Source organism: Polyodon spathula, chromosome 54 (assembly GCF_017654505.1).
Source record: "Polyodon spathula isolate WHYD16114869_AA chromosome 54, ASM1765450v1, whole genome shotgun sequence".
In the NCBI taxonomy this organism is placed as follows: domain Eukaryota; kingdom Metazoa; phylum Chordata; class Actinopteri; order Acipenseriformes; family Polyodontidae; genus Polyodon; species Polyodon spathula.
This window is the reverse complement of record NC_054587.1, coordinates 111,920-121,919: the sequence shown is the minus strand read 5'-3', so window position 1 is coordinate 121,919 and position 10,000 is coordinate 111,920. Positions and strand designations below refer to the sequence as shown.

At 41.2% G+C, this 10,000-nt stretch overlaps 1 pseudogene; it reads right to left on the bottom strand.

The window, feature by feature from the left end:
• Positions 1–2,233: 2,233 nt before the first annotated feature.
• Positions 2,234–9,947, bottom strand: LOC121307261 (annotated as a pseudogene).
• Positions 9,948–10,000: the final 53 nt, after the last annotated feature.

Below are 10,000 nucleotides of genomic sequence, written 5' to 3'. Positions count from 1 at the left end.
CTTAGAACAGTCCTCAAGGTTGTGTGAATAGGGCCCTACATTTCCAATGGAACCACACCAAGTGAAAAGAATTGCTTTCAATCAGGCTCTGCGCAGCTGCACAGTTTGTCCTGAAGAGGGCGACAAAGGCCAGGCTTAAAACACGTTTCTGCTTTTCCACTGTGGGCAGATTGCACATGTAATGCAGTTTGATTGGGATTTAAGAACATAAGAACATAAGAAAGTTTACAAACGAGAGGAGGCCATTCGGCCCATCTTGCTCGTTTGGTTGTTAGTAGCTTATTGATCCCAAAATCTCATCAAGCAGCTTCTTGAAGGATCCCAGGGTGTCAGCTTCAACAACATTACTGGGGAGTTGATTCCAGACCCTCACAATTCTCTGTGTAAAAAAGTGTCTCCTATTTTCTGTTCTGAATGCCCCTTTTTCTAAACTCCATTTGTGACCCCTGGTCCTTGTTTCTTTTTTCAGGTTGAAAAAGTCCCTTGCGTCGACACTGTCAATACCTTTTAGAATTTTGAATGCTTGAATTAGGTCGCCACGTAGTCTTCTTTGTTCAAGACTGAACAGATTCAATTCTTTTAGCCTGTCTGCATATGACATGCCTTTTAAGCCCGGAATAATTCTGGTCGCTCTTCTTTGCACTCTTTCTAGAGCAGCAATATCTTTTTTTATAGCGAGGTGACCAGAACTGCACACAATATTCAAGATGAGGTCTTACAAGTGCATTGTACAGTTTTAACATTACTTCCCTTGATTTAAATTCAACACTTTTCACAATGTATCCGAGTATCTTGTTAGCCTTTTTTATAGCTTCCCCACATTGCCTAGACGAAGACATTTCTGAGTCAACAAAAACTCCTAGGTCTTTTTCATAGATTCCTTCTCCAATTTCAATATCTCCCATATGATATTTATAATGTACATTTTTATTTCCTGCGTGCAGTACCTTACACTTTTCTCTATTAAATGTCATTTGCCATGTGTCTGCCCAGTTCTGAATCTTGTCTAGATCATTTTGAATGACCTTTGCTGCTGCAACAGTGTTTGCCACTCCTCCTACTTTTGTGTCGTCTGCAAATTTAACAAGTTTGCTTACTATACCAGAATCTAAATCATTAATGTAGATTAGGAATAGCAGAGGACCTAATACTGATCCCTGTGGTACACCGCTGGTTACCACACTCCATTCTGAGGTTTTTCCTCTAATCAGTACTTTCTGTTTTCTACATGTTAACCACTCCCTAATCCATGTACATGTGTTTCCCTGAATCCCAACTGCGTTCAGTTTGAGAATTAATCTTTTGTGCGGGACTTTGTCAAAAGCTTTCTGGAAATCTAAATAAACCATGTCATATGCTTTGCAATTATCCATTATCGATGTTGCATCCTCAAAAAAATCAAGCAAGTTAGTTAGGCACGATCTCCCTTTCCTAAAACCATGTTGACTGTCTCCCAGTACCCTGTTACCATATAGGTAATTTTCCATTTTGGATCTTATTATAGTTTCCATAAGTTTGCATATAATAGAAGTCAGGCTTACTGGTCTGTAGTTACCTGGTTCAGTTTTGTTTCCCTTTTTGTGGATCGGTATTACGTTTGCAATTTTCCAGTCTGTCGGTACCACCCCTGTGTCAAGAGACTGCTGCATGATCTTGGTTAGCGGTTTGTAAATTACTTCTTTCATTTCTTTGAGTACTACTGGGAGGATCTCATCCGGCCCAGGGGATTTGTTTATTTTAAGAGCTCCTAGTCCCTTTAACACTTCTGCCTCAGTTATGCTAAAGTTATTTAAAACTGGATAGGAACTGGATGACATGTGGGGCATGTTGTCAGTATCTTCCTTTGTAAAAACTTGTGAAAAGTAATCATTTAACATATTTGCTATTTTTTTTTTCTTCCTCTACGATTTTGCCATTTGTATCTCTTAAACATTTAATCTCCTCTTTGAATGTTCTCTTGCTGTTGTAATATTGGAAAAACATTTTGGAATTGGTTTTAGCTCCCTTAGCAATGTTCATTTCTATTTCTCTCTTGGCCTTTCTAACTTCCTTTTTGACTTGCATTTGCAGTTCTGTGTACTCTTTCTGTGTACTTTCTTTTTGGTCCTTTTTTAATGCTCTGTAAAGTGCCTTTTTTCGCTGAATATTTTTTTTAATTGATCTATTAAACCATTTTGGCAATTTAGTTTTACATTTAGATTTGTCTACTTTAGGGATATAATTGTTTTGCGCCTTTTACGATATCCATGGAAATGTCTTCTTTCTTGTGATGATATTTCACTCACATTATTGTTCAAATAAGCAAACAGTTATAATATTGAAACTTTGAACTGCCTGACGAGTAGACCCGATGCATCTAATTAAATGCTCGTTAGGGTAATTATCCAACCATTTCAGAATGGGATCATTTACAAACAAAATTCTAATAATAACACGAGGAAAAGGCATCTTGTACCTATTGCTTGCCTGTATAAAGGTATGTATGAAGCCCCAGGGTTTATAGATTTGCCAGATGCACCTAAATCCCAAATAGTTCAGCTAGATACTATAAATATCTATAAATATCCATTTGATAGACAAAATCCAACTCGAAACAAGATCATGGTTTTCTGAGAATCTTGCCCGTCATGTTTTTCAAACCTGCACATTTGAGACCTATGTAGCCAATGGAAGTGCAATATAGGAACACATTGTGGGATTATTTAGTGAGCTACAATCAGCTTAAGAGATACTTCTCAGTACTTGCTGTGGGAATTCTAGCACTGTGCAGAGATGCCAACTAAGTCTGCCACTTGGTGCTGTGTATGTGTTTGTAATCAATAAATACTCAGGACATTTTGAACATTTGATGCTGAAACAGCTGTCCAGTTGTGAGTGTTTGCAATTACAAAAACACTCCCCTGACAGATTAAACAGTAAAAATGAGTCTGCCTCGGCCCCAAGTGTAAAAACAAATAATTCACCTCGTTTCACTCTGCAGGGGGTGCCGTTTTACCCCCTAACTTTCATCCAAAGTTGTGTCAGATTGAACATTCCCTTCAGCCGAGGAGTGGAGAGGACAGACAGGGAGTTCAATACAAAGGGTTTCTTACAACACAAGACAGTCTAGTTCAGCTGGCAGATTGTTACACTGGAATCATAATAACCAAAGCCTAAACCCAGGATAGAGCGGCTCAGTGAATGCGGTTTGGAATCTGTGCAGGAGGGTCATTGTGTCAGAGACGCCATAAAAGGACAGAGTGCCGGCATTAAAGTCCAGATACACTCCTATTCTGGGGGAGCGGGGGGCAGTTATTGCAGTTTTATTGTTATTGTGCCAGGCAGTGTAACTGGAATCAGAGCAGAGCAAACTCCAGGACTTGTCATTGAATCCAAGAGCACAGGAACAATCCCCTCCTTTCCTGCTGATTCCTTTATATGTGACTCCTATAGAAGCCCTTCCCCCACTGCACTCAATCTCCCAGTAACAGCGAGTCCCAGACAAACCCTCTCTGCAAAGCACTTGTTCCCAGCAATCAAATCTCTCTGGGTGATCATCAGCACATCGCTGGGTCTCTCTCCTCCATGTCACCTTTCTGTTCCCTTCAGACAGACAGAGGTTTCTGTGAGCTGTGTTTGGGTCCAGTGTGAGCTGACAGGAATCTGATTGAAGAGAAGAGGACGGGTAGAGGAGAGACGGTTAGAAAAGTCAAATCACTGAGAAAATCTCCACTAGGTTTGAATGGTACAGAACCAACACAAAGACAGACTGATCAATACATATTACAGCAGGGTCTTTTTATAAAGGCTGTTTCTGAGATAAGGCTACAGCTTGAAAACAGAAGAGGCATTGAGGTACAAAGGGACAGAAGGGAGTAAAAGGATTATTTGTATTTTGGGTGAGTTTGATTTCTGTAAAAGATGGGATGATTATCTGTTCAGGGATACCAAGATATTTAGGGAGAGAAAGGTCTGAGTGGAAGAACATGCAACCAGTGCCCCTCCCCCAGTCATTCTGCATGTATTCATCTGAACCAATACTTGCTGGAGAGGAGTGTAGATTAATGGCTTCACAATTACAAATAAATAATAATAATTGCTGGCCTCAAGCTCCACCCCTCCCTGTTCTGTAGTGTTAGCTCTTCTCACAATGGAGGGACACATCTTTCAATCAAATGTTTCAGTGAAAACAGACTTACATTTTAAAAACTCAGCTCTGTTCCTTGGCTCTGGAGCCTGCAGACTGTAAACTGCAACTTCATTCACTGAGAGAAATAGAATTGAAACATGTGGATTAATACACAACACACACAAGACTCCAAACAGCAATCTGAAAAGAAACAAGGCTTATTCACGACATTTAATTGTGTAAAAATCCGTACTTCAAGATGTTCACGATTACAATGAAGATGTATTCCATCCATATCGGTGCAGCAGCCAAAGTTAATGTGAACACGCCTGCACTGCACTGGAGTCTTGAATTCCTTCCTTTCCATCATATCTCTTTGCCCAACAGTACTGTGTCCATATTAGGACACTCTTGTGCATCAAACATCCAAAAGTCATTGTCTGCTCCATCCTCACATCACAACTCCTCCCTGCTTCATCAGTCATTGTCTGCTCCATCCTCACATCACACCTCCTCCCTGCTTCATCAGTCATTGTCTGCTCCATCCTCACATCACCCTCCTCCCTGCTTCATCAGTCCCTGCTCCTCCTCCATGCTCCCTCCTCCCTGCTTCCTCCTCCCTCCTTCATCTTCATCAGTCATTGTCCGCTCCATCCTCACATCACACCTCCTCCCTGCTTCATCATCGAGGGCTGCTCCACACAGGAGGGACTGAGACCAAACAGCATGTGGTAGGAGTACCCCACTGACAGAGCGTAAAGGTAGGAGGTAGTAGGGTGTTGTGGAGGAGGGACGAAGTTAGTCTCAAGACGTAAGGTTTACTCCCTCATTCCATCAATCAGAGATTACGCCTAGGGAGGAGTCCTCCCAAAGTCATTCTTAGGTTTTCAGTAACGAACCAGGTCAGGGTTGCCTCTCAGTCAACACCTGTAGGGGTCCGAGTGTTGTTTCGATAGGGAGAGGATACCGAGGGGCGAGGGAGCAAGTAAGTCCCTCCGCCCCTAGCTTCTATCTGCTCCCACCTCCCTTCTCACTCCTCCATACATCCTCCTCCTCCTCCCTGCTCCCTCCTCCATGGTGTCTCCTCCCTGCTGCCTGCTCCCTCCTCCTTTCTCTCTGCTACAATACTCATATAACCAACAATCTGCAAGAGGTCTTTATTAATGTCTTGCAAGTCCTGTCCCTCCTCAAGCCATGGTCTATTTGAGAAATCTCTACCAAAGGAATCTACTTCACACCAACCTGTTGTGCTTATTTTGACTAATTCCCCCTTGCAGAAGTCTTCAATATGGTCTTTAAGTTCAGATACAGCTTTCCTCACAGCCCCAAAAGAGATGTCTGTATTGACAGTAACGCTGGGTAAGTCTCCAGCTTCAGGAGGGGCACAGAGAGACTGGAAATTCTACAACAGGAAAGTGGAGAAAAGGAGTTTTCAGTGAAACAGAATGGGCTCCAAAACATTCCTGGTGAAAAGCAAGGATTCATTCAATTGGAGAGGTCTGTGTGAAAGCGTCCCAGTTATGTGCTTGAGATTTTCTAACAAGCAGTGATGTTACCTGTAGAAAATGGATGTGATCCTCTGTCTCTGAAAGCTGTTTCAGCTCAGCGTTTCTCCTCCTTAGCTCAGCAATCTCCTGCTCCAGTTTCTTCATGCGTCCTTCAGCCTGATTCACTGCAGCCTTCTCGTTAGCTCCAATCAGCTCAATAACCTCAGTGTGGATCTTCTCAATGGATCGGATCAGCTCAGTAAAGATCTTCTCACTTTCCTTTATTTCTATGCATGCAGATCTCTGAGTGAAAGAACACAGTAGAGGAGACATGGTTAGAATTGATATCAAAAACACATCAGGCATAGACAGCAAACTTCTGCAGATGTGTTCCAGTCCATCTGTTAATAATAATAATAATAATAATAATAATAATAATAAATAATAATAATAATAATAATAATAATAATACCCCTCTTGTCAATACCCACTTTCAGTGACTCCACAGCCTGTTTGAGCTCCTTCACTTCTTTCAGTCTCTCCTGGATTCTCTGTTGTATTTCTGTCTGTGTCTCTCCCAGCTGCTTCTGTGTAGAAACACAGTGACACAGTGACATTTCTGATGAGGCATTGAGTGATATCCTGTCACACACAACACAGGCCTGTCTAAGAATGCTACTGAAACTGACAGAATCATTTTAGTTCAAATATATTTTCTATTTTCTTGTCCCCTTACCTCTTTACAATGTTGCAATAATTCTGAATGGTTTTCGAATATGTTTTGCTCTTCAGTTCTAGTTCCATGCCATAGACGTCTGTAGCACAGGCTAGATCAGACAGCATGTGTGTATAGTAGTAAGATACAACACCATCTAGTGCACAGCTGCCAGCAATACAAAAGGACACTTGATCCACAGTTGCTTAGTGAAAAGATGGACTGCTCAAATCTGCTGCAGCTTGTCAATGCATATTTCGAGTGCAGTAGAATTGAGCTATTTCTCTAATGTGTGAATAAGGGTGTGTGTGTGTGTAACGGTGAGTCTGTGCTTGTTTACTGAAAGACACACTTCTCTGCTGCAGCTTGTCAGCTGATCTTGGTGTCGAGTTACAGGCGTCTGGGGAGTGGTGATGTCAGCGTTTGTTCACAAAGCCTCATTTTATAATGACAGTGCAGAAGCTCCAGCATATCTGCACCCAAAAGAAGAACACCCTCCCCTCCCACCCTCACAGCAGCTCTCTCACATGAGAAGTGGAACACAGACGCAGAGCCTGACGAACAAGCAGCTCAGCCTAAATGTGCTCGTGCAAGCCCCCCTGGCACTCCGCTGCACACAGGCAGCACTTACACACTGTGCTTATTTCCCTGTTTGTGCTGCTTTTGTAAATATGTTCATTCTTTGTTTTCAGCTCAATCTATTCAGAATGTACCCAATGTTCATTTCATGTTCAGGTTTCATTCAGCAGTGTTAGAGCCTGTCATAAGAACATAAGAACATAAGAAAGTTTACAAACAAGAGGAGGCCATTCGGCCCATCTTGCTGGTTTGGTTGTTAGTAGCTTATTGATCCCAAAATCTCATCAAGCAGCTTCTTGAAGGATCCCAGGGTGTCAGCTTCAACAACATTACTGGGGAGTTGATTCCAGACCCTCACAATTCTCTGTGTAAAAAAGTGCCCCCTATTTTCTGTTCTGAATGCCCCTTTGTCTAAACTCCATTTGTGACCCCTGGTCCTTGTTTCTTTTTTCAGGCTGAAAAAGTCCCTTGGGTCGACACTGTCAATACCTTTTAGAATTTTGAATGCTTGAATTAGGTCGCCACGTAGTCTTCTTTGTTCAAGACTGAACAGATTCAATTCTTTTAGCCTGTCTGCATATGACATGCTTTTTAAACCCAGAATAATTCTGGTCGCTCTTCTTTGCACTCTTTCTAGTAGAGCAGCAATATCTTTTTTATAGCGAGGTGACCAGAACTGAACACAATATTCAAGATGAGGTCTTACTAGTGCATTGTACAGTTTTAACATTACTTCCCTTGATTTAAATTCAACACTTTTCACAATGTATCCGAGCATCTTGTTAGCCTTTTTTATAGCTTCCCCACATTGTCTAGATGAAGACATTTCTGAGTCAACAAAAACTCCTAGGTCTTTTTCATAGATTCCTTCTCCAATTTCAATATCTCCCATATGATATTTATAATGTACATTTTTATTTCCTGCGTGCAGTACCTTACACTTTTCTCTATTAAATGTCATTTGCCATGTGTCTGCCCAGTTCTGAATCTTGTCTAGATCATTTTGAATGTCCTTTGCTGCTGCAACAGTGTTTGCCACTCCTCCTACTTTTGTGTCGTCTGCAAATTTAACAAGTTTGCTTACTATACCAGAATCTAAATCATTAAGGTAGATTAGGAATAGCAGAGGACCTGTAAACCCTCTGCCAAAAAACGTAAGAACTGTTTTAATAAACAATAAATGAAGATTGTTTCTAAAGTGTTTTTGTGTGTTTTTTGTTTCCTACACCAAAGAGGGTGAGTGTGAGATTGAGTGTTGTTTTCCATGCAAGCCCAGTTTGTTCCCTTTCATTTGATGGGAGACACTTGCATGTCACCCCTACAGTTATGGAGCTGTGCGCACAAATTTGAAAACAGGGAAAACAAGCCAAAATTGGCCTGGACCTCAAAGAGTTTTAAAATAATTGCTTGGCTTTGCTGGGAACTTCATGTTTACACAGTTTAACCGCTACACAACCCTTTTTCTGTTACAACGATGACGAGACTAACAAGTCCCAAAGGTACGAGTCAAATTTACGATAATGTTCCAAGATTCTAAAATCCATAGTATATTATTCTAAGATTACATAATACATAACCATAATAAAACATTTGTGTGCTGGTAGTTTTGTTTGACTTCTGCATACTTCCTCTTTCTTGCTGCAGGGCAAGCAACCCCTATAAGGGATGGAAAGATACTGACTACTAGCTAGAAAGAGGAAGTTCTCTTTATTTAGGAACCGCAAGCTGCATCCGTGACAGTTCACAGAAATGTCACCGTCTTAGTTAGAATAGGTATAATTTTAGGATGCTTGCAATTTAGATAAGTTGTTATTGTTGCATATGATTGGTCTCATCTTAATCTTCCAAGTTGTTGCTATCCGCGAATATTGAGTTAAGCTTCTGTGATTGGCTCGCAATAACTGTAGGTTACAAGGTATATATTATGCTTACTGGCTCTGCGTAGTCAGAACACTTGCTCGGTTTTCCTAACACAGCGTGTGTTGAGCATGTTCTCAGGTTTGCAAACTTTAACTAATAAACTTTGTTCGATTCAACCTTGTTTGTCTCACTGAGTCTTCTTTCAGAAAGTCGAGTGGCTCACTTTTTGAAGTTGGTGACCAATTAAACTATAATATCTTAAACAATGAAACAGACATATGATTCTATAAAATAACCAAATATACAAAATACTAGCAATATAAATTATACTATTTTTACATTAAATTCCAATCTGCCTCCAACTACCCAACTCAGCTTGAAATACATTTGAATCCATAATAAAAAAAAAATAAACTACAGCTCTTTAAATAGCTCTTAATATACAATTCAAATCTGATCTAATGTGAAACTGTATAACCTAGTAAACAGACATGTTAAATATCCCTGGGAATTCTTATCTTCTAGGATAGCTACAAGGAAATGGTTCAAACCCTTACCTGTTTCCCAGTCCTTTCTTTCTCAGCTGAGACTGTATCATGGCTCTTGTGTTCATCTTGTGTACACAACAAGCAAATACACGTCTGATCGGTTCTACAGAAGACCTCCAAAACCTTTTGGTGTTCAGCACAAAGCTTCTGCTCCAGATTTCCAGTTGCATTGATCAGCTTGTGCCTCTTGAAAGCAGCCCCCTCATAGTGTGGCTTGACGTGTGTTTCACAGTAAGAGGCCAGGCATGTCAAACAGGATTTCACAGCTTTGAACTTTGTCCCAGTGCAGAAATCACACGGCACATCTCCAGGTCCAGCATAACTTTGAGCAGGAGGAGGATTGAGTCCTGTCTTCTTTAATTCCTCCACGACTTCAGCCAGCACGGTGTTTCTGCGCAGAACAGGCCTTGAGGTAAAGGTCTCTCTGCACTGGGGGCAGCTGTAGACACCTGTATGATCAGTCTGATCCCAGCAGTTCTTAATACACCCCATACAGTAACTGTGTCCACATGGAATAGCGACTGGGTCCTTCAATAGCTCCAGACACACTGAACAGCTAAACTGGTCATGTGCTACAAGAATATTTGCTTCTGCCATTTCTGCTGCAGTGGGACAGACAGACTGACGATTTCACAAGAAATGAGACCACTGTGCTGATTTCCTAGAACTGAGTAAAGCTCTCAGAGGTGGGGTTTGGGACTGA